At 41.7% G+C, this 26,114-nt stretch overlaps 1 long non-coding RNA gene across 1 annotated transcript; it reads right to left on the reverse strand.

Annotated features, from left to right (window-relative positions):
- Positions 1 to 909: 909 nt before the first annotated feature.
- On the reverse strand, positions 910 to 17,916 carry LOC118501847. The gene is made up of 4 exons (XR_004904510.1): positions 17,821 to 17,916; positions 16,805 to 16,810; positions 12,061 to 12,066; positions 910 to 921 (listed from the first exon to the last, which is right to left on the reverse strand). It is a non-coding gene; the product is annotated as an uncharacterized LOC118501847 (long non-coding RNA).
- Between the last annotated feature and the right edge of the window lie 8,198 nt (positions 17,917 to 26,114).

Below are 26,114 nucleotides of genomic sequence, written 5' to 3' on the forward strand. Positions count from 1 at the left end.
TGACAGGGAACCAATATTCCTTCAGACAGGTACTTATTTATTACCCCTGATATGCCTAGCCAGGCCTCTTTAGATATATGGTATTGTTTGAGGCAGCGGGGCTGTGCCCCCGGTTTTAAATCTATGATCACCGGGCTTCAGCCGGTGGCAAGTCCTGGCGGGTTTCCCTCTGCCCATACATCGGGAAATTCCTCCATGAGAGAATCTTGGCTGCCTAGGCTTCTATCTTCTTCATAGATCCGGTATTCTTCCTCCTGGGGCATAATGAGGGCCACCAAACTCACACCACCTAATTCGAGTGTGGCTTGTCCGAAGGGGTGAAAGGCTACCTGGGCCAAAAGCTTACTTAACAAGTCTCTGCCTAGGAGGGGCACAGGGCATTCAGGTAGGTAGAGGAATTCATGGCAGACCTGGTGCCCTCCCAGCTCGATTGTTCGGGCTTGACAGAATTTCTTTGGCTCACTGGGCTGCCCTGTGGCTCCTACGATGGAAACTTCTCCACCTGATGGCGGAGCCATGGGGGCAGTGACTACCGAATGCTCTGCTCCAGTGTCTATCATGAAAGTCAGTGGTTGGCCCCCCACTCTGGCTCGGACCGTGGGCTCATGGGGGCCAAGTTTCATTGAGCCCAGTTCTGCTCATTCAGTATCCAAACCCGCCAGACTGAGGATCCCAGGGGCTGGGGGAAACACCAGACCCTCCTCCTGCTTTCGGTTGGGACAGTCCCGTTTCCAGTGGCCTTTTTCCTTACAGTAGGCACACTGGTCTTTGTCTACTTTAAAATGGCCTTTCTGCCCTTTCTTCTGCAGGCCCTTGGCTGGGGCTGCCAGGGTGGCTGCCATAGTGATGCTTTTCTTTTCTGTTTTTCTAAGGCTGCAGTCTCAGCTGCCTCTTCTCTATTGTTATAAACTTTGTTTGCCACTTCTATTAACTGGCTGGTGTTCATGCCAGCAAAACCCTCTAATTTCTGCAGCTTTTTGCAGATATCCGGTGCCAACTGAATCACGAAGGCCATATTAACCATCCTTTGGCTGTCTGGACTCTCTGGGTCAAAAGGAGTATATAATCTGTACGCTTCGGTTAGTCGTTCTAGGAAATCTCCCGGGCTTTCGTCTTCCCCTTGCATTATATTGGAAACCTTTGCCATGTTGGTAGGTTTTCTGGCTCCAGCCCTGACCCCTTGTAGGATGGCCTCCCGATATCGGTCAAGAGCTACTCTCCCTTGCTCTGTATTGTGGTCCCAGTCTGGCTGAACTTCCAGAGCTGCCACTCGGGCGTACCCTAGGGGATCAACAGTGCCTGCCGGGGCATGGGTTTCAAGATATCAATGGGCTTCCTGCAAGATCTTGTGCCTGTCCTCCGTGTTAAATAGTGTTAACAGGAGCTGGCAACAATCATACCAAGTGGGCCAGTGAGTCTGCGTTATGGATTCCATTAAATCAATCAGAGCCTGCGGTTTTTCCAAATATGAGGGCGTATGGTGTTTCCAATTAAGGAGATTAGTGGTGGTGAATGGTTGGTAATAAAAAAACTACAGGTCCCAGCCTAAGTGTTGCATCGTCTGCCACCTGTATGGGCCCCTGAGCCTCCCTCAGTGGCATCTGATAGGCCTGGTGATGTCTTAGCGGGGTCACGATTGGCGATGGTGCAGTTTCCAGGAGCCTTTGTGGGGCCTCACTTTGTGGGGGCGGGGCCTCCTCTGGTGGGGGTGAGACTGATGGGGGAGGGGTGTCTGGCCCTGGCGGTGAGGTGGGAGGTCCCCTGTATGGTGGTGGAAGAAAGGGTTGGTTGTCCTCTGGGTGTCCCTGGTGGATTGGATACTTTGGGCTCCTAGCCACCAGGACCTGGGTTTGGGGTCCAGACTTCTTCTTCCCTGAAGCACCTAGATGCTTTGGGGCTACTCTAGCACACTGCTGGAGCCACTTAGGCATGTCCTGAGCTAACTCCTGCCACCTGTCTATGTAGACATATTGATCTGGGTGTCCTGGCTTCCCGGTGACTATCAGGTGAACTGCTCTAATTATACTCAGATTAAGGGTGCCCTCAGGGGGCCAGCCTACCTTAAAGGTGGGCCATTCTGAGGTGCAGAAAATTTCCAGTTATCCCGGGTTCATCGAGGGATCTTGTTCTCAGAACCGGTCAAAATTCTGAAGCATACAATCTAGGGCAGTTGATGATCCGCCTCCCATGTCTCCCTCCCTCACAATGCAGACAAACAAAGGGTAAGGGGATCTTTCCCACACCTGCCTGGCCTGTCCTCTTGCGAGAGACTTAGGTGGTCTTAGTTGAAGGCTGCCCGTGTAGAATTCGGCTTAAACTTCCAGCCATTATGCCGTATGACCGACCCAGGAACTGCAGGTGAGGGCCCAATCAGACTCCGTAAGCCTGACCAGCTCGTGGAGTCACAGATACATTCACACATGCAGTCACACAGAGTTTACAACTCCCCCCCCCCCAGAAGGAGTCCAATGGTCTGAGCCTTGACTCCTGAATTTTTCTGGTTGAAAGGTGATCAGCCTCTCTCTGGTCTCGGGTCCAGTCCCTGGGGCACTTACCAATTCCAATTTGGCTCCTCCGACAGTTCGTGGTTCATCTCTCCCCTTCCGCCCGGGTCTTAGAGTGGCCGGGATGTGGCACGGGAGTCTCTGCCCTGGGAAGCCCAAAACAACCGGGGCATATGCTCCTTCCCCTGCAGCAGGGCTCCCCTGCCAAGCCCCCGGTCGTCTTCACTGGAGGCAAAATGCCTGCTTGTGTGAGTCGTTTCCCGGTCAGGGAACCAAAATGTTGAGGAAAATAACTCACACGCAGGAGAGATGGCGGAGCACGATCCTTTATTACGTGCTCGGGGTCAGAGGAGAAACCCCAAATTCTGAGCCCTGAACTCTGACCTCCCGGGGTTTAAATAGCCCTGGGCTTCCTACCTACGTGGTGAAGCAAGGTTACAGAAGCTAAATGCGGAAGGTAGGTCTAGCTACCTTATATGGGAAACAAAGGAACAAAGTGCAGGAGGAATTTGTGGAAGCTACAGAGCACAAAAGCTTATCATGGGGGTTTTCTTTTTCTGCCGCAAAAATACCAAAAGTTATGATGACTAATATGACTATTCAAAGCAGTTTGATGTTAGCTGTGGGTTTCTTATGGATGCTCTTCATTAGGTTGAAGAAGTTGTCTTCCTAATTTATTGAGTGTTTTTTAAATCATCAGACAGTGCTGGATTTTCTCAAATGCTTCTACCGCATCTGTGAAATCATAATATGGTTTTTGTTCTTTATTCTATTAATATCATGTATTACTTCGATTAATTTTTGTATGTTAAACTGACCTTGAGCTCCAGGATAAATCCTACTTAGTTCTGGTGTATAATCCTTCTCATATGTTGCTGGATTTAATTTGCTAGTATTTTGTTGAGTTTTTTACCTGTATATTGATAAGATATATTGATCTGTTGTTTTCTTTTTTGCGATGCCATTGTCTGCATTTTGATATCAGAGTACTTCTGACTTTATAGAATGGTTTGGAATGTGTTCTCGTCTATATTTTAGAAAAGTTCATGAATGATCAGTGTTACAGCTTCTTTAAAGGTTTGGTAGGATTCAATGATGGAATTATTTGGACCTGGGCTCCTCTTTATGAGAAGCGTTTTGATTACTAAGTCCATATCTTTACTTGTTATAGTTCTATTTAGATATTTTGTTATGTGTTTGAGTCAGTTTCAGTAGTGCATGTCTTTCTAGAAATTTGTTCATTTTACCTTGGTCATATAATTTGTTTGCATATGATTGTTCACAGTATTCTTTTATGATCTTTTTATTTCTGTATTGTGGGTGGTGATACTCCCTTATTCATTCCTGATTTTAGTAATTGGAGTGTTTTCTCTTCCAGTCTTGGTTAGTCTAGCTAAAAGTAGGTAGGTAATGGTGCTGGCTGCTTTAGTTCTTGGTGAGCACTCTCCTCCTGACCTGCAGCATCCTCACATGGCAGAGAGAGGGAACTCAAGTATTTCTTCCTATTCTGAAAGGTACTGGTCCTATCTGGTTAGGGCCCTGCCTTTATGACTTTATTTAACCTTTATAACTTCTCTACAGACCCTACCTTCCCATACAGTCACACTAGGAGTTAGGGCTTCAACATATGAATTTTGGGGGGATGTTCAGATCATAACAAGTATATATATATATTTTGTTTCTACTACTTTCTTAGATAAAAGTTACCATTCTATACATACTTTTCCCCATTTTGTTAACCACCATAAAGTAATATTTAGAAACATTCCTCATTTATATAGCTGGAGTCATGTTTTTAAATCTGAGCAACAATATTTATTTTAACAATAAAACTAGCTGCTTATCATTACTGGATGACTTCTGACATTTAAAAAATAATTATTTCTTATTGGCTGTGTTAGGATAATTGCCTCGGAAGGAGATTCTGATAGGAGGATTCATGTGCAAGAGAGTTATGACTAAAGTGCTCACAAATGGAACACTAATGATGCCGGGGAAGCAGGGCAGGGCGGGAGAGAAAGCCAAGGAAGCCTGTGTCCTGTATGTAGAGGGTAGCTTTGGCCTCATCCCACAGTACTCTGGAGAGTAAGTTATGCTGAGAGTGGCCCAAGGTGAGATGGGGGAGCAGGTTTTCATAATCCTGCTCCCTTCAGCCATGGGTAAATTCCTCTTCCTCCTCCTTCACCCAAGGGACATGAAAACTCCCAGGTACCTCTAGCCTTGGATTGTGGTCAAAGCAGGTTCCAGTAGCTTCCAGTCAGTGTCCTGAAAAATTTCTGCAGGGGTTGGCTTTTGGAAGCAAATGCATACCAAGCAGGAAGTGGCATGTAAAGTTGTGTGTGTGTGTGTGGGGGGGGGTGTTATACAAAGAGACACTAAGAAGATAGACCATCTGGGATGATCTCAGGTATCTAGAAAGAGCATTTAATAGTCTTTGCTATCATGGAAAAATTGAGGCTATGGGTTATTTTAGTCAGCAAAGGTGGCTTTACTAAACAACAGATTCATCCCTTACCTTACATTCCAGGACAAGTGATTTGCATATAGGAGGCAGTCCATGGAAATGTTTGTGAGACACAGATCTTGGAAACAGAAAATGGCAAGCACCCATCAAAGAAGGGCTTTTATTGGCTTTTCTCTAAATATATAACTAGCATACTCAAAGACATATATATTTAAAAATAAGATCAGAAAAAAATCTGCCACTTGGATTTACTGAGAATGAGGAAAAAAGTCATTTTGATTTCATCTTGCCTCTCATTTTACTTTGAATGTGGTTAGAGTCTACTAGACGATGGTTGGGGATCTGGAAGTTAGACTAGGTTCTCCAGGGACTAAATGCACCCCGCTATTGGACTTCGATAAGGAAGAGGAGGGCTTATTAGGGCAAAGTACAGGTTCCCAGGTCTAAAATAATACTACTGAGAAAATAGACAAATGTAATAAATATCCATCTCAACTTTTGGGGGAGAGAAGTGAGTTAATAGACTAATTCTTTAGGAAATTCTACTGGAGATGTATTCCATGAGTGCCATCAGCTTGAATTATCAAAAACAGGGCTATTCAGAAAGAGAACAGAAAGACAGAGGCAGTGTTTATAACCAGAAGATTCTTTACTATCTTAGTGGTATATTAGAGCCAAAGGGGATATAGCCACTGGCAGTCATGTTTATACTTGTTTTCCCTATGGGAATCACTTGATGAAATAATGAGTAAAATATTATTACTAAAATTAAGAAGACCTTCAGATTTGGATGACTCCCAATGGCCTGTCCAAAGGAGAGACTTGTATTGTTGCTTTGATGGGCTTTAGGAAGAGCCAAGAAGTCTCCATTCTTATACTTGTGTAGGATGGGGAGTGATTGATTGCCTCTTTTGAGATTAAATAGAGAGATAATTATGAGAAATGGAAATTCATGACAGGCAGTGGAACTGGTAAAGCAATCAGTATTATGGGCACAGTTTCATTCAAGATAAACCCTAAGAATTCTGTTTTGTCTTTTCTACTCAGACAACTGTTCATTCATTTATTTTATCTTCATTCAACATTTTCTAATTGTTTTCCAGGGGCTGGAGTAATGATGATAAGTAAGACAGCCTGGCTACCTGCCAATTCCTTTCCTTGACTACCAGGAGCTCAGTTTGAAGAACTCAGTTTTGCTACTTCAGTTGCTCTCAGGAGGTGTTTGTATGTATGCTCTACAGTGTTTACTTTTTAAGCTAGAAATTACAACCTCTCTTACAGAGCTCCTACCCTGGAAGGGAGCATAGGTAAGAGCAAGCAATGACCATTCTGTGGTACGAGCACCCTGAAGGGGGACTTGGAGTGCTGTGGGTCTGAATGTGCACAGGGTGTGCGTTCACTCAGACCTGAGTGGGGGTAGGAGTCAGACAGTTAGGCTGAGAGCAAATGAGCCCCAAGCTGAAAATGGAGGATTGTGCCTTTATATTTAGGTACAGGATAAATGATGATCAGTACCTGCTTTAAATAAAAATACCCCAAATATCAGATCTCCAGCTACATTTTATTTTTCCCTTTCATTTACATTTTAGTTCCTAATCATATACAGTAGGACTTATTCTGGGTCGACAGCTTGTACCACTGCAGAATAAAGGACTATTCCCATCCCATACCCCCTGTGGCTCCCTACCAAAATCAGTGCATTTAATGATGTACTTTTTATATCACTGGATGAGTTTCAAACCATTCTTCATTACTGTATATGAGAGTGATAAAATACCTAAAATTACCAAAAATACCCAAACATTATCATTATTTTCTACTTTTTCCTTACTGAAATCTTAGACCACAATTTTCATGTAGTTATTTCCATAAAGGGTTCACTTGGTAGTTTTTTCAGTCGTCTTGTCACTGATTGCTCCTATCAGTCTCCTTCTGGGCACTCACAAACATGTGAGAACCTGTATTTCCAGATCTGCAACAAATGCACTGATGTATTCTTTGTATGATCGAACAACCCCTAGTTAGGATCAGCATGTATTTAGGGCCAGTTAAAGCCAATCACAGTGTCAATGGCCTTTGGAAGCAAATATATCTTAACACAAGATATCAACATGGCTGTGATTTTAACAAGCCATTGAGAAAGTCACAACCTTGGAAAACTTTGCTTTAATGAAAATCAACCCGTCTGGCCTGCAGTGTCTAGTGGTCACTTAGAGTGATTCATTAATTGGCTCTTCTCTGAATTGGCAGGCCTCTTGGCAAAAAGGCAACTTTAAATTGTACTTTTTGGTTCGTTTTATTTACTGCTATATTCCAGTGCTTGGAACAGTGTCTGCCTATAGAAGGGGTTCAATAAATCTTTGCTGTATGTGAATAAATATTCTATGGTTTTACAGTCAAATTAGTTACATCTTAAGCCAGAAGTTTCTAGTTTTCTTCCCATAACAATTTGTTTATGTGTTATATCGATGAATTTATAATAATGCTGTCTCCCTGCAATTCCCCTCAGGGTAAATGGCAAGGCTTTTAATAGTTAATAACTCACCACAGTCTTTGGCCCATTCTATACCAACATGGAAAGAAAGGCATGTCTTATTGGTGGTGGGTAGCAACAAATTGCATTTTTGTATTGTGACATAACCCTCACACATGCTGATTCAATCCTGGAAATCATTCTTGACAAAGACAAAGCAAGTGGTGATTTTCCCAGCATGAGAAAACTGAGGTCAAATGGTGAATCAGCCCACCACAGATCCCATGGCAGCACGTTGATGAATGGGGAGTAGGATACGTATCTTCTGGCTCCTTCTCTAATTCTTCTTCTATCCCACAGTGCATCTTCTCCTCTCTGAAAGCAATTTTATTAATGTTATTAAAAGACAAATTTATATATTTTTGTAGGAGTAGTGTTGTGGGAAGGGACTTATTTGATCACAGATTCAGATAACCTGTTTTGTGTGCCATGTTAAATTTCATGACCTGGATTCTAGTTTTGGCTGGGCAGGTCATTACATGACCTTGAGGACTCACCTTTTTCAGGGCTTCACTTCTTCTATTTGTAAAATAAAAAGAGTAGGTTCTCTGAACCCTGCTATATATCATAACAACATCATTCCATCATTCTGTTTTCCTTCTGTTTATGTCTCTTTCCTAGTGGTGAAGGTCCAAAAGGCATCTGTGTTTCAGAGCTCAATGAAAATATTAAATTGGGCCTATTTTTTAACCCATGTATGGCTGAATATGATAAAGTTAAATGAGAAAGATGGGGGGAACAGGCTCAGGTTCAAAGATATGTAATTCACACATTGAAGGAGACAGAGAGGATTTTTCATGAGAGGAGCTAAATGATTATTAATATCATGGCCTATAAGATCATGCTGTTATAAGTGTTAACAATCATTATTACTATGTTAATTCTTATGAACATGGGCTACCAGTCCCTCCCTATACCTTCAGCTTCATCTCAATTACCAAGGTGTAAAGCCCACCATATATATCATTTGTGGTTGATTAGATCATTGCTTAGCAAATAGTCACTCTCTTCTCTCCAACTCCATGCAAGATGGACACATTTGCTTGTTGTTTTTCTTTGCATGTGACCATGACTTGCTTTGGCCAATGGGATGCTAATAATTATGATGTAAGCAGAGGCTGATGCTGCTGGGATATGCCCTTGAGCTCCTGCCATCACCAGGAGAAAAATAAGTCCCAGGCAGCACACTGGCCCCAGAAGATTTAGAGCAATGGTGTCAAACTCATTTTCACCGGGGGGCACATCAGCCTTGTGGCTGCCTTCAAAGGGCCGAATGTAATTTCAACTCCTTAACAGTTAAGGAGTAGTTACGTTTATACAGTCCTAAAATTATTCTGCCCCTTTGGAGGAAACTGTGAGGCTGATGTGGTCCCCGGTGAAAATGAGTTTGACACCCCTGATTTAGAGTCTCAAGGACCAGACCTGCATGGAGCCCAGAGCCTGGAGCCAAGTCCAAGCAAAAGCAGCTGAGCTCAACAAAGAATTTCCAGTTGCCTAAGAAGAAGGCTAAGAGGGCACATGTGATTAAAATAATACCCTAATTTGTGCTGTGAGGTTAAAGTTCATCACTATGGGAACAGTTTAGCTGTGATACTACTTTATAAATGGAGTTTCTTTAGTTTTCTAGGCTGTTTTGTGACCAGAACTGGGATCAAGGGTGTCACCTTGGACTTTTTATTTTAGAAAGGTAAGTCTTGCATGAGGGTGACTGTCAGAGCAGATAACACTGGCTTTTAACTGAGTGACTTGATAGATGCATTACATGCAACATGGTACTCAGTGTTCCACAGTGAAGTGTATCTATTTAAAGAGCATCTCATGAGAGAAATGGAGCTAAAGTAAGCATATCAATAGGGAATATAGTCAGCAATATTATAACAACTATGTGTGGTGCCAGATGGGCACTAGATTTATTGGGGACATCACTTAGTAAGTTATATAATGTCTAGTCACTGAGTTGTACGCCTGAAGCTAATAAAATATTGTATGTCAACTGTAATTGAAAAATAAACAATTATTTAAAGTAAAAAAAGACTGTCTTTAAGTTTGGTTTAGTGTCATCCAGAATTTTTGAATCATTGGGAAGATTTATGCTCACACAAAAATGAAAGTAGTAGGTCATCATTGTGGATCGTCTATGTATGTTTAATGAGAGCAAAACCTGTGGACATAGGCAGGGTAGGACCAGAGTAGTAATACTGACTTTTTCTTTTACTGTACTGGTTTAATCCACTATTGTTAAGATTGTATTGGGACACATAAGAGGGCAAGTGCTTTGAACCATCCATTATGATTTAGGAAGAGCTTTTATCATGGATTATTTATTCTACAATTATTTATAGACAACCTACCATGTGCCAAATGCTGGTGGGCACAATAATAAAGCGGTTATTGTTTTCAGTATCTGGTGGTATAAATGGCAGATTTATACCATCAGAAAAGCTAGAAGACAACAAGAGGACAGTAGGGTACGTCCCAAGTTAAGGGCCCTTTCTGAATGCTATTTCAGCACTGAAGCATTCGACCTAATCTTGGAGGTGGGCAGGAAAAAATTCCTAAAGGAAGCAGTTTCTGAAGATGAATGAGTAGGAGTTGCGTCTGGTGGAGAATGTATAGTGCTCTGGGAGAGCTTTTCTAGGTAGAATGGCTTAAAAGGTCTTGGGGTGATTGATAGCCAGGAGTCATTGTCAACTCATACCAGAGACATTGGCTGACTGGACTCCTCTAACCACAATAAGCCAACCCAAAGCCATGACAGTAACACTGTAACCCAATCAAAAAGGCTTCTTCACATGTAAAACTGAATTCGTTGCTCCCCTGAAATGTCGTGATCCCTCAACTGAAGTTAAAAGAGTAGAAAGATAAGATATAACAGGTCCAGTTTCAAAGTCAGGTACCTGAGATACCCAAGTTGGTAAGTCAGTGGATTGCTTTTTTATGAGTGGGAACCAAAGCAGTTGGGATTTCCAGTCGTGAGAAATGAAAGCTGATCAGACGTAGGTAATGACAATTAGCGAACTGAAAGAGGAGGGAGTCAAAAGCCCCCCTGGTTCTGGCTGACCTTTCAGTTACCATGTGAAAAATTGCTTTATCTCTTGAGGCCTCTGTTCTGCATCTGTATGAAAAAAGAGACCACAGTAGGGAATGAAGGTATCTGTGTTCAGCCTGAGTGGTTTCACTACTCGGAGCCGGCACCTTGTTGTTGAAGGGCCAGCCTCAGGCTCCCAAAATCTGTTTTGCCTGAGTGTAGGAGGAATCAGAAGTACCTGGGAATTTAGTCATCATGTACCCCAAAGGCAGCCCTTAACCATGGATGGAGGTTGGGGGTGCAAATACTCCAGCTTTCTCACCCCTTGTTGGAACAACTATGAAGTGTTACCCCATGGACTCAGAGCATCCCTGTGGGGTTGAGCCCAAGTTACCCTGTGGGGTTGAGCCCAAGTTACCCTCTGGGGAGCTTTACTTGATCTGGGACCCTTTATCTCCCTTCATTTCCAGTGCTACCTCCAACTCTACCTTCTACTCCACTGATCTGGTTCAATTTAGATAGTAGACTAGGTAGTCTTTTGTATTTTTACTATATGGCTCTTTTTCGTATAGAAAATACATATTTGTGGCAAACTAGAAAAGTGTATTTTACATCTAACACTATTTCGAATCATTGAGTACTTGTGTACAAACATACCCACTAATGAGTTCATTGTGTTCAATAATTCAGTAATTAGTACTTTAAATGTTTGCATTCTGTAGCGATCCTTGGTGTACTGTTACATAGGTATCTAAGGATTTTAGTGATATTTAGGGGAATGTATTGGGGATTTTGAATGGGTTGGGAACACATTGTTACTTTTCCCATTTAAAATAATGGAATGGAGACTTTTACTATTCAAAAATTCACTGTCCAACACAATTTCCAAGAATAGACTAGATTTGAATAAACCATGTTGCAAAAATACCCCCGGGTGGCCATGGGCCTGAAATAATTAACCCATGGTAATCTAAAATTCTGTGCTGATATTAGTAGCCACCACAAAAAAAATCACATTATTCAGTGTGCCTGGTTTTTCTTTGAAATAGACTCAATCTCAAGATAATTTATTTGGTTAGGGGGAGAATGTGGGATGTAACTTCTTGAGATGTTACTGTGGTTGTGAATTTTGAAAATGTTTTCCCCTCCCTTTGAAAATCCCTTCCAGGTTAGGGGAGTGGTTGGAGCTGGCTTAATTTGGTACAGCAAAACAATGTAGACGATTAAGGGTAAGCCTGCAGAGAAATTCCCCACGAGCAGTCTCAAACTCCAACTGTCAGAAATGGGGTTTCCCATCATGCCCACAGCATAACTCAGGGTGTCTAAATCCCTAAATCTGGGGGCCTTACAGACATCTAGTGTCCTTGGTGGCCAGGCTGGTCCCAGGTAATGAGGGGAGGGGTGCTAGGCAAGAAGTATCCTTGCTGGAGGCCAGTTTGGCCTTGGCAGATCTGCCACTGCTCCCTTGGGTTCTCTGTGACAAAATCTCCCCTTCTCCTTCCCGCTTCAGGGATGTCCTCTAGTCCCAGACTCTTTCCTCGCCTTCGGTTCCTTCTCCCCAGGCCCAGCCTTTCATCTCACTGAGAAAATGGGTCTAAAGCAAGGCCTTCATTCTTTGTCTTTGCTCTTAGATGGGTGGTTTCCATGGAATTTTTGTTTCTGTCACTGTATGAAGTCAGGGAGAGAATATGGGCCTGGGTTACTGGATTTCAATTCTGGCTGCAAATTACAATTGCCTAAACATTTTTTGACACCTGGATCCCCTCACCAGGCCAGCTGAACCAGAATGTCAGTGTGTGGGGCACAAAAATGAGTTTTAGAAGCAGCTTTCAAGATGCTGCTTCTGTTCTGGGGTGGGGGTGATAGAGATAGAGATAGAGATGATAGAGATAGAGATGGAGATGGAGATGGAGATAGAGAGGGGAGGGAGAGGGAGAGATAAAAATATAGGGAGAACAACACACAAAGATATCATTGCAATTAATACTCAGAAACTTTGCCCTATTATAAACATCTCTGTAGGTTTTCTCAGAAGAAGAAATTATTCTATTTATGGTTTTATGGATTAGTATACAAAGGTTCAAACAAAAGTTGCTATTATGGGTACTGTTAAGGTCAGACTTGAAACAGAACCTGAAATAGGTTTTCGCCTTGAAGCCTTGGTTTTGGTTAGGAACAACTCTTAAGATCTTGCTTCCATTGAAGTCAGAATTAAGGAGCACGCAGTATTTGTAGGTGTGACTCTTATGTCAGATGTATTTAGTATATAAGACCTGAGTTATTATGAGGGACCTTCCTACTTCTATTGACTATAACAAAGAAGTTTGAGTGAATTTCTCCATTCATGGCTATGTATTTGTTGGGCACTTGGAAGTTCTGACTTTTCAGTACTTTTGTTGCTCCAGAATTTATATCCAGGAGTCAGATAACTTTGTCATTTTATTGATATTTAAGGCCATCACTGGGGAGCAACTTAATTTTAAACAGCCTGTGCATGGCTGTAATCTAAGAATAGACTATTTTCTTAACAGATTAAAAAAAGCAGCAGGTAGAAAAAAATAAGTATTGCATAGCAGTCATTTGTTCTGAGTCTTCTTTGTTTGGGACTGTTAAAATGTACTATCTAGAATCATATTTTAAATTGCAGAATAGAAGGAGTCATTGTTTTCTCAGTCAGAGTAGATCTCTTCCTTGATGTTTTAAAGGAAAATCTGGGTAGGAATTTAGTCATAGAAGCATGTGTCTTAAAACATGCCTAAAAACATGTGTCTTAGGTCTAGATTCTAGGAAATGTAGGTTACAAGGGGACCATGAAAAAGACCAACTGGCTCAGAAACTGAGAAATGTGCAACATGATCTACTGGGGTATAGGGCCAGAGCCAGACCATGTCCTTACTGGGAGTCAGTGGATTCCAACTGTAAGTCCACATTAAGTTTGGACAAGAGAAATGCACATGGGAGGCAGGCCTAACTCTGGAGGAGGAAGAAGGGGGAGTATCTTTTCTCTCCTTCCTCCTTCCTTCTCTCCCTCCCTCTCTTTTTCCTTTCTCCCTCCCTCCCTCCCTTCCTTCCTTCCTCCCTTCCTTCCTTCCTTCCTTCCTTCCTTCCTTCCTTCCTTCCTTCTTTCCTTCTTTCCTTCCTCCCTTCCCTTAAACAAGGCTGGGAATCAGTCAGGCTGATTTTGAAGGTTTGGGAACCTTTGGTAGAAGGGACTGACTTGCCCTTGGCCAAGTGAGGCAGATCTGGACTGGGGCAGGAAGCTGGTCTTTGAGACCTTAGGAGGGTCTGGCAGGTCCAATAGTAAGGGGAGGTGAAACTGAGCCCTTTGGTGTCAGCAAGGCATAGATAAGTCTCTAGTCCACCTATGTTACATCACTTAGTTATTTGTTCTAGGAAATCTTTTTCTGGGAAAGATACATAACTTGACTGCTTGCTTTAAGGAAATTCCCACTGATCACTTTATCAGAGCCAGCTATTTGCTTACCAGGACAAACAGCTTGCTTATCAAATAATTTACTTATCAAAATTTGCTTTCAGGCTCTCACTTCTGTATCAACCAATCTGAAACCATGAGGTCACAGACTTTGCCCAATTCCAGTCAGTTCCCACCTCCAAATACGGGTCTTAACCTGCAGACCCTAAAGCCCTAGAAGTCTCTTACCTATGATTTTCCTTTTCTAGCTTACTGCCGAGCCTCTATGAAGATGGTGTTCTCCATTAATGTAGCGAGCTTGAGTCAGCTTGGCTTTGCTTTATTAACAGACTGTCTGCTGACATTTTTGGGAGTTCAGCAGAGGCCTTTGTCTGTCCTTGCTATGGAGCAGGACAGAGGGACCAGGGTTCCCTCTGACAAGGCTGGGAGCAGCACCAATAAGTGACAGAGAATGGCTGTGTCATGTGGTTATCAGTGTTTGGCACGTCATGGGCAGTTAGAGGTCAAGTGCTGAAGACATCAGAAGAGAAGCATTGGAGTGGGGGCTTGCCCCTCAGTGCACAGGTTGTAGGCAGCTTCCTGGGACCTTCTCAGAAACAGCTGAAGGTCATTTGGTGGAGTGGCGTGAGTGGTAGCTGATTTCTGGCAACGAGGAAGGATTTGGGTTTAATAGTTTGAGTATCCAAAAGAGTGACTTCATTTTGTAGTTGTAGGCCGATGAGGCCAGGGACATATTGGTTATACAAAAATCATTGGGTTATGATTGGAGCATTTTCTTTCTTATATAAATTATGACTTACATTTCTTTCACTTAATGGGTTCTGTATATACTTTGGAAATGCAAAATGAAAACCTTTCAGCACAGGGTCATTCAGACGGCACTAGAAATCAAAGTACATGCACAATATTTGACAAAAAGAAGATCTGTAGATTGCATTTAGGCATTTTTATTTGCTTAGCAGAAAATTAAATCCAATATGCACAAATTGACTGTACTCTGCTTGCGATAAGCAGATTTTTTTAAACACTGAAGCAGTAACAGGCAATATAGCAATAAAAATTCCAAAGTATGTATCTCTGTCTGCATACTTATCAGTAAATATTAAAATCCAGAATTGAAACAAAACTTGAAATATTCACCGTAGAACTGTGTTTTAAATTAAGCAAGTCATAATTTTCACATTAGCATTAACAGTATTGGATCATTTGCTGCCAAACTTCATGCCCTGTTGTCTTTGAAGGTTGAAGCTCAAGTTCACAGAGGGCTAGATATTTACCTCCAGATGTTTACTTGGAGTCTTTAAGTCATCTTGTTCCCAAGCCGTGACCTTTTATTTTTGTCGGACATAGACATAGGTTGAATAAAGGACAATTTTTAATGATTTGTTAATAAGCATTTAATTCAAAATGATTGATTTTTTTTATTCCTATTGTTTCTCTGGGTTAATTCTGGGCTTAAACCATTCCATAGATAAATAAATCAAGTGCTTTGGGTTCCCAGTCATTTGCTGTAATAAATGAGTTAGGCAAAATCCACAGTCAAAGGTGAGATGACATATCAGGGTGCTATAAATTACTAAATACATGGGATCCAAATTCTCTCTGCCAGCTGCCCTCTTCCCTGGTTTTGTTCAGCCTTTCCAGACCTCTTCCCTCCCTCCTCCACACAACCAGGGCCTCGGTTTTCTAACACACCCTCTTCTTGCTTATACAACAACAGCGACAGCAATGACAACAGCAGACTGCAGGCTTCATAATTATTTTCTTCCCCACAGACTTTTTGGGATTAATCTTATTTCTTTCACTCAACTGTGTTTAACAAAATATCCTGTCCAGAGGAGGAAAAGAGAAATATACTTCAAGACTTCTTGTGATCCTTCTTTCATCTCAACAATTTTCAAGCAAGCTATAAAAGTTCTCAGCAGGCCTGGTAGACAAAACACTTCCTTTTGATTTGGCCTCTTCCCTGTTTCTCAGCTGTGGCAATCTTCCTGCTGGTTTTCTTCAGGGCATCACTGGTGCATTTCTTTCTTAGCCACCAAAAACCTTAGTATCATTCAATCCTTTTTATCATCCCACAGGAGGACTCGTTTGGGGGCAGGAATCCTAGGGGACAGGGACACACTGGAGAGGAGGAATTCACAATTGTAGACTTAGTAAGGGTCTTGCTTTATTCTTAATCTGCAGCCCCACTGGAGCGAAATGAATGCTCTTCTGTCATACTCTACAGAGGACATGTCATAACCCTCAGATGTCACCAGGACATTATATTCTGGTAGCACTTATCCTTCCATGGATATTGATTAATTGATACTGATGTGGAAAGTGACATTGAGGAATATTTGAATTAGAAGGTGTTCACTTGAGAATGACAGTGGAAAGAATACCCTTCAGGTATAATTGAGGGCGATTCTGGTAGAAGTTGGGATATCCTTACTAAGTGTTAGGAACAAAAGAGGGAAATGAAGGAGTACTTGTTGAAATAAGATGGGAGTGAGTTGTACCCTGAGCAAGTGGATATTGCAAGAAAGATCAAAATCTATGGGAGAGTAAGCTTGTGTGTTGAGGTTTGTAGAATAGGTTCTGTTTTACACGGGTTCTTCCAAAAAAGTAGAGCATGAGGCAAGGACTTGTGGAGGTTAGTTTGGGAAGGGATCAAGGGCATTGGAGCATGGGGTTTGGGTAAGGAAAACAGAGAAGGAGGTAAAGCCAAACTAAAGCTGTGCGATTAAATGGATTATTGCTGGAGCAACCCTAACTGTATTTGGAATTCTGTAGGAATTTTGTAGAATGAGCCTCAGCATTGTCCGCCGAGACATGGAAGATGGAATCATTTACCTACCTGCTTCTGTTCCACATTAGTTGAGGGTTTCCTAGGTGAGTTTTTCTCCAAGAGTGCTCCTGGGACCAGAAGCATCAATGTTACCTGGAACCTGTTAGATGTGCAAGTTCTCACCCTCCCTCTTGCCTCCAACCCGCTGAATCAGAAACCCTGGGGGCCGGTGGGCTCAGCGCCCTGTTTTGCACATACCGTCCAGGTGACTCTCATGCACTTACTGGCTCTTCATTAACGTCAGTCAGAATCACGGGGAGAGCTTGTGCAAACACGTATTGCTGACCCCACGCTGGCTTTTCTGATTCAGGAGATGTAGGATAGGGCTGGAGAATTTGCATTTCTAGCAAGTTCTAAAGTGATGCTGAGGATGTTAGTACAGGGTCACACTTTGAGAACCACTTCCCTAGGAGTGTTAACTTTCCAGCATTTTCAAGTTTCACTTGGCAGCCTCTGGAAGGCATCCAACATGGTAAAACCCTGGGCAGAAGGGGTGCTGTCAGGTGTTACCTGCCCACAGCTGGTTGCTGCAGAAGCGACCTCAGTGGAACGGTGAGACATGAAAATGAGAGTCGGCATAAATGATGTCTGTTTTATTGAACTAAAAACAATTTGTGGTATGCTATATTATAGAGGAAAATTGTATTTGCCCTAGCTTTCCACAGACTCTGTGGAACTTTACAGGAGTGACTTAACTTTGAACTCAGAACTGCTTCTTTCTATTGCATTCGAAGTGGTCTTCCTAGTGCTGTGTGAAGATTTGTTTGTCTGCATCCATAAAGAGAGGGTCTGTGTAACCTGGTATATAATGGCAGGGGCTGCCACAATATTTACTGGGCCATTTGCTGTCCCTGGCTCACACTCTGGACTCCAAGAAAATCCCTAATGTTAGTGTAAGAAATGCCCAAAACCTGTAAAAATTTTTATAAGTTCATTTGAGCCACACTGATGATAATTGCTGGGAAGGAAAATCTCAATGGACTGAGAAAATGCTCCAGACAATTGCACCTTATTTTACACATTACAATAAAAGGGGAAGGCATGAGGGAGTTACATGAAATTCGTTGGTGAGAGATTAGGGAGGCAGGAGAAAGCAAAGTCAGGAAATCTCTGAATTGGACAAAAAGTAAAACAAATAGACACATGCTTATTTTACCTAAGGGGGTATAGGATAGTTAACAGGTAATGATTAACATGATAATAATAATGGGGATTTGCAGTCTGTGCTCTGGTGGTGTGGGTGGTTGTGTTTTGAGGGGTCCAGGAGAAAAGAAATTACTTTGATATTCCAAAGGTACCTTATGTAGAAGAAAACAAAAGACAACAAACAGGCTCAGTTAAGGTAAAGATTGACCTTTCTTAGGGGAAACTACAGCCTAAAACATGACTACTGGCCACGAACTACTTTTAGGAGAAAGTTAATTTCAGACCATCCTATGTGGTTACTTTCAGTGCCTGAGTTTGTCAGGCCACCATGCAGGTTGCCCCTGACCTTGTCAGATTTAGTATGTAGCCCCTTTTTCAGTCACTGGTGGTGACTGAATATGTTTTTGCAGTAGTGGGGTTCTTGTAGTGTTGCAAGGAAAGCATTCCAGAAGACGCACAGTGGGAGGTTGTGGAGTGGTAAGATTTATGTGTGGCACCAGATGCAAAATCAAAGGAGCAACTCTGGGTTCTCAATGTCCCATCTCCATCTGTCCTGCCGTAGAAAAAGTCCAGTCTTGCCTTTATGAGGTCCAGAAATGGAGCCAAAGTTCAGAGATTCTGTTCCATGTCAAGGCCAGCCCAGTCCAGCTTTCTCCCTACCCAGGAGCTTAGTCTGTGTTCCCGGCTATGCTTCAGCTGGAGCTGTGTCCAGGCAGCTGCTAAGGCAACAAGCCGGCTATGGAAAGAGATTGTGCAAATGCATGGGACATTGTCTCTGTGTGCGTATGTGTGGGGGGGGAGGGGGAGAGGAGGGGAAGGGAGAGGGCGAGGGAGAAGGATTCTTTGTTAAGTTGACTATATTCTCTTGGGCTTGGGATGGACCAGGTGCTTCTTGAAACTAACCAGTCAACTTCCCAAGCTTTTGTGGGTTTGTGCTAGGGAGTTTGCCCACTCCCTAACCAATCTATTTCCTAGATCTCCTGGGACTTTGTCTCTTATCCAATCCAATCCTTTTCCTAGGCTTGACTGACAGGTCTTTCTGGTCACCATCTTGGCTCCTGTTGCATATGCACTTACCTCCCCCTGCTCCCCACTTCCAATAATCTGGTACCAGAGGGTAGGCTGCTTCCTACATGGGGCAAGGGGAGGGTGTTAATCTTCTTGGCTGGACAATGCTGCTGTCCCCTGGAGTGTGTGAAGTTGTAGCTTCCTGGTTAAGCAGGCTTATGCTCCAAGTTGATTATACTTAATAATGTTTGATTTCCTTTGCTCCTTTTTTTTTTTTTATTAACATCTAGCTACCTAGGCTAACAAATCTAGAACAAGGCAATATTACAGGCTCTGCTGTAAAAGAAACATAACCCAAACTTAATGGTCTTGAAGTTCTGAGAGTTAGTTCTATTACCCCTTCTACCTGCTGCAAGTGGTTTGTAACCTTTACTGTGCAAAAATACATCATCTGGAGAGCTTTTCAAAGAGGCAAATTCTCAGCTATCCCCATTCCCTACAATTTTCATTCAGTAAGTTTGTATTGGTACCTAAGAATCTACATTTTGAATAAGCTCCCTAGGAAATGTTCATGTGGGTACTCTAAAAATCACCATTTGTAAACACTATCTTGAGCTCCTGGCACTCAGCCTTGGGAACAGTCTAAAATCTGTGAATGAAACTGAAAGATCTGAATTTAGAACAAATTTCTTGTGCTTGCATCAGGATTTGGGAGGGACCCTGATTTATTTTTACATAAAATGATTCAGAAAACAAAAAAATTTGACTTGTTGTACTTAATATATAAAGAGATTTTAGCCCTGACTGGTATAGCTCAGTGGTTTGAGAGTGGGTGGGCCTGTGAACCAAAGGGTTGCTGGTTCTATTCCCAGTCAGGGCACATGCCTGGGTTGCAGGTCAGGTCTCCAGCAGGGGGTGCTTGAGAGGCAACCAAACATTGGTGCTTCTCTCCCTCTCTTTCTCCTTCCCTTCCCCTCTCTCTAAAAATAAATAAATAAAATCTTTAAAAAAGAGATTTTATAAACCAATAAGGGATATACATAAGGACTATAAATCAATAGGTTGAAACACCGTATTAGAAAAATGGGAAAAGGATACCAGCAAGTAATTTATATGAGCAAAATAATTTATAAAATGAAAAACTTAAAGAGCCAATAAAAAATATAAAACTTGTTTGACCTCTCTAAAAATTATATAACAAGATTGAAATACCACATTATGTCTTTCAAATTTACAAGGGTAAATATTTGAGTACCCACTTAATATAGGGGGGATGAGAAAAAAGACATTCTTATGCCTATGGATTAGTGTATTCAATAGTTTTTCTTGAGAGCAACTTGGCACTGTTTGAGAAACCATTCAAAGATACACATCGTTCAACCCAGCAATTCTACTTATGGGAATGTGTTATAAGGGAATTATCAGAGATTCATAAACAGATATTTTTACATAAGTAATATTGTAATGTTATAGATAATAGTGAAAAATTGGAAATACTCTAAAGGTCGGACAATGTGAACTAGTTAAATAAATAATGGTATATACATAGGTGGTTTGCTTTGGAAAACTTTATGAACTGTTATGTGAAAAGAGGAGGTTATAATATAGTTGTGTATTATCCTAATTATGTAAATATATCAAATATTGATAGTGTTCTTCTCTGGGTAGTGGAGATTATGGGTAATTTATATTTTCTTCATTGGCCTTTTATCTGTATTGTATATTTTCTAAAATCACTTTATAATCACTAAAGTGGATTTACTCCCTGGCTGGTGTGGATTTTACTCAGTGGATTAAATGACAACTTGTGAACCAAGGGGCCACTGGTTCTATTCCCAGTCAGGGCACATGCCTTGGTTGTAGACAAAATCCCCAGTGAAGGGCATGCAAAGGGCAACCACACATTGATGTTTCTCTCTTTCTCCTTCCTTTCCCCTCTCTCCAAAAATACATAAATATAATCTTTAAAAAATTTCTTTAAAATGGATTTAAAATGGAAAAAATATTTTCTTCAATCATACACTAGTTTCAGTAACTTATTTCTATTTGAATTGCTTTTTTTTTTTGTGAATACTTCTGCCTGATGACCTCAACGAGTCTCACCTTTAATGTCATCTCAAAAGATGATGCACCCAGATCATATCTTTGATGTGGACCTGTCCTCTATCTCCAGACCTTTATGTCTGACTATCTGCTTGACTTCCCACTTGAACATTTACTAGGCATCTCACAACAAATGTTCCTACCTGAGTGGGAACTTCTCTTCCCCAGTCCTTCCCAGATCCAGAGACAGCACTCCCATCTTCCTGGTGCTCAGGCCTGGAATTTTGGAGGGGCTCTATGACATCTCTATTTTTCCCTTACCACATAGGAACTGCATGCAAATTATATTGGCTTTAACTTTAAAATATATTCAGAACATGAGCATTTTCACTAACTCTACTGTTATCATCCTGGAACAAACTGCCATCTTCTCTCAGCTGAATCACTTCTTTTGCCACCTCATCGGTCCCCCTGCTTCCTTCCACCTTTGGCCCTCACTAGTAATCTCTCAGTGCAGCCACCAAGGTGATCCCAATAAGTCATGAGATACATAACATCATTCCTCTGTTCAGATCCCTGCCCATTTTACTTGGCGTGAAAGCCAAAGTCCTTACAATGGCCTACAGGGAAGGCCCTCCATGAACTGCCCACTGCACCCCCACCACCTTTTGACCTCACCTCTACTGCTCTCTTTTGTTTATTCTGATCAGTCACCCTCCCTCCCTTACTGATTCTTGAACAGGCCAGGCATGTTGCCCTTCGGGACCTTTGTGCTTGCTGTTCCCTCTGCCTGGAAAGCAATCCCTCCTGATACCTGCTGGGTCACCCCAGGGAGGTTCACCTGGCTACTGGATTTAAAGTGGTAAGTCCTCTCCTTCATATGTTCTGTTCCTCCTACATGGTTTACCTTTCTCCAAGTACTTATCTATATTTTAGGGGTTTTCTTGTATCCTTCCTTCTTTGCTCCCTGAATTAAACTTTATAAAGGCATGGATTGTCACCTGTTTTTATTTCCTCTTACATCCCCAGAACTTAGAAGAGTACCTGGCTAATTTCTTCTTCTTACCTGAGACCTAAGAAAGAATAATAATAATTTAAAAACCCCCTACCAAATCCTGACCACTAAAAAAACTCCTTACTTCTTTTTTGAGCAAAAATATAATTTACGCCAAAAATGTATCAATTTTTATTATAAAACTTACACACAAATCACATACTATATAGTTTTCATGTTAAGCGGGTAAAGTATTAAATGAGAGAATGTGATTTATGATATGCATCTTTCCAGAGCAACCACTTTGTTTCAGAGAAGCAGCCACTTAACTCATTTTAATTTTTCAGTGAGAACACAGACCTTAAAAACAAGGAATCATGATCCCTTTGAACTTTTAGGTTTTAAGCAGGGGGCTTCAGGGATAACTGTAGGAGAAGGGTTAATATTTAGAAAGGTAAAATCTCACTGATTACAATTAATGAAAGTATCCATCATCAGCTGGATTTAGATATACTTCTTTATGTGTATCCAGGAACTCAGTGTTTGGGGTTGTTTAGGTCACTGATGCCGAAATGGGTTTATCTGCAAAGCAGGCTGGCTTCTGCATTTTCTGCTTCATTATAGAAGCCCTTCTTGTCATATCACAGAAAAGAATGTGCACACTTTGACCTTCCTTCCCCACTGTGGTCCGTCCAGAACTCCTCCAAACGAACACCTTTGACTGCAGATCTGTGACCCCTGACCCTGCAGAGAAGTTGGGCTGAGGACATGACTGACAGAAACATGTGAGCACAAAATTAAGCTATTGTCACAGCGTGTTTCATCAGTTGGGCCTAGTTTGAATATTCTTTTCTATAATTGTTTTTCCCGGTTTAGCTTTTGTCTGTTGTGAAAGCTTGAAGCAATGTAAGGGTTTTAATTTCGCAACCTGAAAACAATACCGATTGTTGTTGCTACATTCACTAAGTGAATGTGACTGGTTACTTTTTTTGTGTTAATTTGACTGGGCCAGGCGATGCCCAGATATTTGCTTAAACATTATTCTGGGTGTTTCTTTGGGGGTGTTTCTGGGTGAGACTCACATTGATATTGGTGGACTGAGTAAAGCAGGTTGCCTTTCCTAATGAGTGTAAGCCTTATCCAACCAGCCGAAGTCCAGAATAAAACAAAAAGGCTGACCCTCCTCCAAGTGAGAGATTTATTCTTGCCTGATGACCTTTGAACTGGGACATTGGCTTTTTTCCTACATTCAAGCTTGAACCGAAACCTCAGCTCTTCCTGGGTCTTGAGTCAGAAGTCCTTTAGAGTAGAGCTGCAGTACTGGCTCTTTGAGTCTCCAGGTTGCCAACCCCCATTACATCTTGGGACTTGCCAGCCTCTGAAGCAGTCATGTGAGTCAGCTCATTAGAATAAGTCTCTCTCTCTGTGCCTACGTATATCTATACACATATCTTATCGTTTCTGTTTCTATGGAGAACCTTGACTAGTGACAATGGGCCATCAAAATTTCTCATATAGTTTAGGGTACACAAAAATATTTACTATTGGGTAAGGTACTGTTGATGGCAACAATATGTGGCTCATTTTATTTTTAAATATTAATATGCCTTCTTGGGCATTTCAGCAGACATTATTAGCACCTCACCCATACTTCTTCGGTACCACCAAGGGGCTTCCTGTAGCTGGAAGAATGTTCTTGGCTCCCGGGGTAAGCTAGAATGCCAGGGCATTAGCACCGTCAGGTGTAGCCTTCAACTTGTGGTCTAAGGATTAAATGGGTAAATACTCGAGTTTCCTGATGCCTCAGGTGGGTTACCTCTGTGGCATGTTCTACGTTTCCTCCCAGGGGTTTCCAGCGGGACTGAATTCTAGTTGCCTCCTCATTGCAACTTGGCTAATTTGCTGCCTCCCTTTTCCTGTCTTACCATTTGGTTCTTTCCTGAGGCAGCCTCAGAAATAAACCATGCACCTCCAAATTCCAGTCTTGGGCCTGCGTCTGAGGAAACCGGGCTGAGGTGGGGATCACCTGAACTATGGATGCAGGTGAGAGAGGTATTTAGGAAGAGTCACTCATAGGCCACAGGCTCACATCCACTCTTCATTTATGAAACAGCAACGATGTTTCACTAAATGCCTACTACATGTCTCAATAATGAAGTTCCTCATATGTTCCTCAACTTTTTAAATAAGTTCATCATGGATTTTACAGTGGAGCAAAAGCCTCAGCTGAAGGTCACAGAATGATCTTGTTCATATGCATTGCCTTTTATTTCCTGTCTTTACTAAATGATGACTCATGTGACTCATGCAGGTATGTCATAGCAGAAATGACCGCACCTATGATCCTCATCCAGGAAGCATAAGGTTTGAGTGTTTAAAGGCAAAGTGAGTTTTCAAAAACCACAGAGGTGTATGAATTATGGACTGGATCCAGTTTAATAGCTCTCAAACCTTGTTTGTGAATGGAATATCAAATTCCTTTAATTAAGAAAATTGCTTTTTGAATGTCAGCTTCTTCCTTTGTACATTTGAAATGAAAGAGCAAGTTGAAACCATGTATTTTAATGTATTTGTAAATTATGTGTCATTGGCAAGCCATTTTAGGATACAAATAAATAAATACATTTTTGTTCAAAAGGAGCCTTAAATAGGCATGAAAAGAGACTTAAATGGGTAATGATGCCATTTAAAATTTGTTGAATGCTTATTTTGTGCCAGGAACTGGGTCAGGTGCTTTATATGTATTATGATTAATTCTTAGCATAATTTGCAAAATAGGGTTTCTTAAGCTCCCATTTTATAGATGAAACTGAGCACAGAGATACTACATCAGGGGTGTCAAACTCATTTTCACCGGGGGCCACATCATCCTCTTGGTTGCCTTCAAAGAACCGAAATAATTTTAGGACTGCATAAATGTAACTGCTCCTTAACTGTTAAGGAGCTGAAATTATATTCAGCCCTTTGAAAGCAACTGTGAGGCCGATGTGGTCCCTGGTGAAAATGAGTTTGACACCCCTGCACTATGTGATTTTTCTTAAGTTGTTCAGCTAGTGTCAGAATAGAAATTAGAACCCAGGTCATTCTGGCTTCAAAGCCTGTGTTTATTTCACAACACGGTGACAAAATCCTTAGGTCCTGAACTACCAATTCCCTCTGTGGCCCTTGTAGTTCCATTGGTATCAGCTCTATTCTGTAGTGAAGGAAATTTCTCTTTGAATCTCTATAGTACTGTTGATATTTTTCACATAACATCTCATAAAGAATCTACTGTTATTATAAATTCTTAGAATTCCTGATTGATCTCTATACCCTGTGTTCTCTGGAGAGTAAAAATCACTGTGCTAATGTGGTGACGTTTAATTGACAAATAGGTAGTTTTCAAAAATTGGTCTGGGCCATTTGCCAGGTGCACTTAAGTCTGTGTTAGTGCCTCACTTGAGAATACCCGAGTCCTGCCTCCTGCAGGTGGCTGCTTATTACTACTTCAATAGCGAGATGCTCTAAAACAATTTTATCATGCCAAGGCTCTCTTCAAAATCCCTTCATGGTTCCTCTATGTCTTTTAAAGACAATCTAAACACCTTAACAGGGTGTTCACAGACTGATAGCTGTCCACCGAAAACCTGTTGCCTTTTCTTCTAGACACACAGCTGGACTACATTTCCCAGTCTTCTCTGAATTTAGGAGTAGCCATGTGACTGAGTGCCAGCCAGTAGTTGGAAAGCAGAAATGATATGTGCCATTTGGGGGCAAAACTTTTAAGAAGGAGCTAAGACTCTAACACGTAATTTTTCTCTTAGTGACTGGTCCATACAAAAGACAGTGAGGCCCAAGGAGTTACCAAGCTTTTTCTAGAAATAGTAAGTTATTTTAGGCTTTGTGGGATGGTCTCTGTCAATACAAATCTTTTTTTATTTTTATATTTTACAACTTTTTAAAAACGTAAAAGCCATTCTTAGCTCACTGAGATAGAAATTTAGGTCTGCCTTTTACTCACCCCTGCCCTTAGCGATGGGTAGAGCCATGGGGTGGGAGGAGTCTGGGTCCCTGAACTGCCTTGTGAAGGTCAGTACCCGCCTTGCTAGGAACTCTGTTGGAAACTATAACATGAATGGAAAACAAATA

This window comes from Phyllostomus discolor, chromosome 7 (assembly GCF_004126475.2).
Source record: "Phyllostomus discolor isolate MPI-MPIP mPhyDis1 chromosome 7, mPhyDis1.pri.v3, whole genome shotgun sequence".
NCBI lineage: Eukaryota > Metazoa > Chordata > Mammalia > Chiroptera > Phyllostomidae > Phyllostomus > Phyllostomus discolor.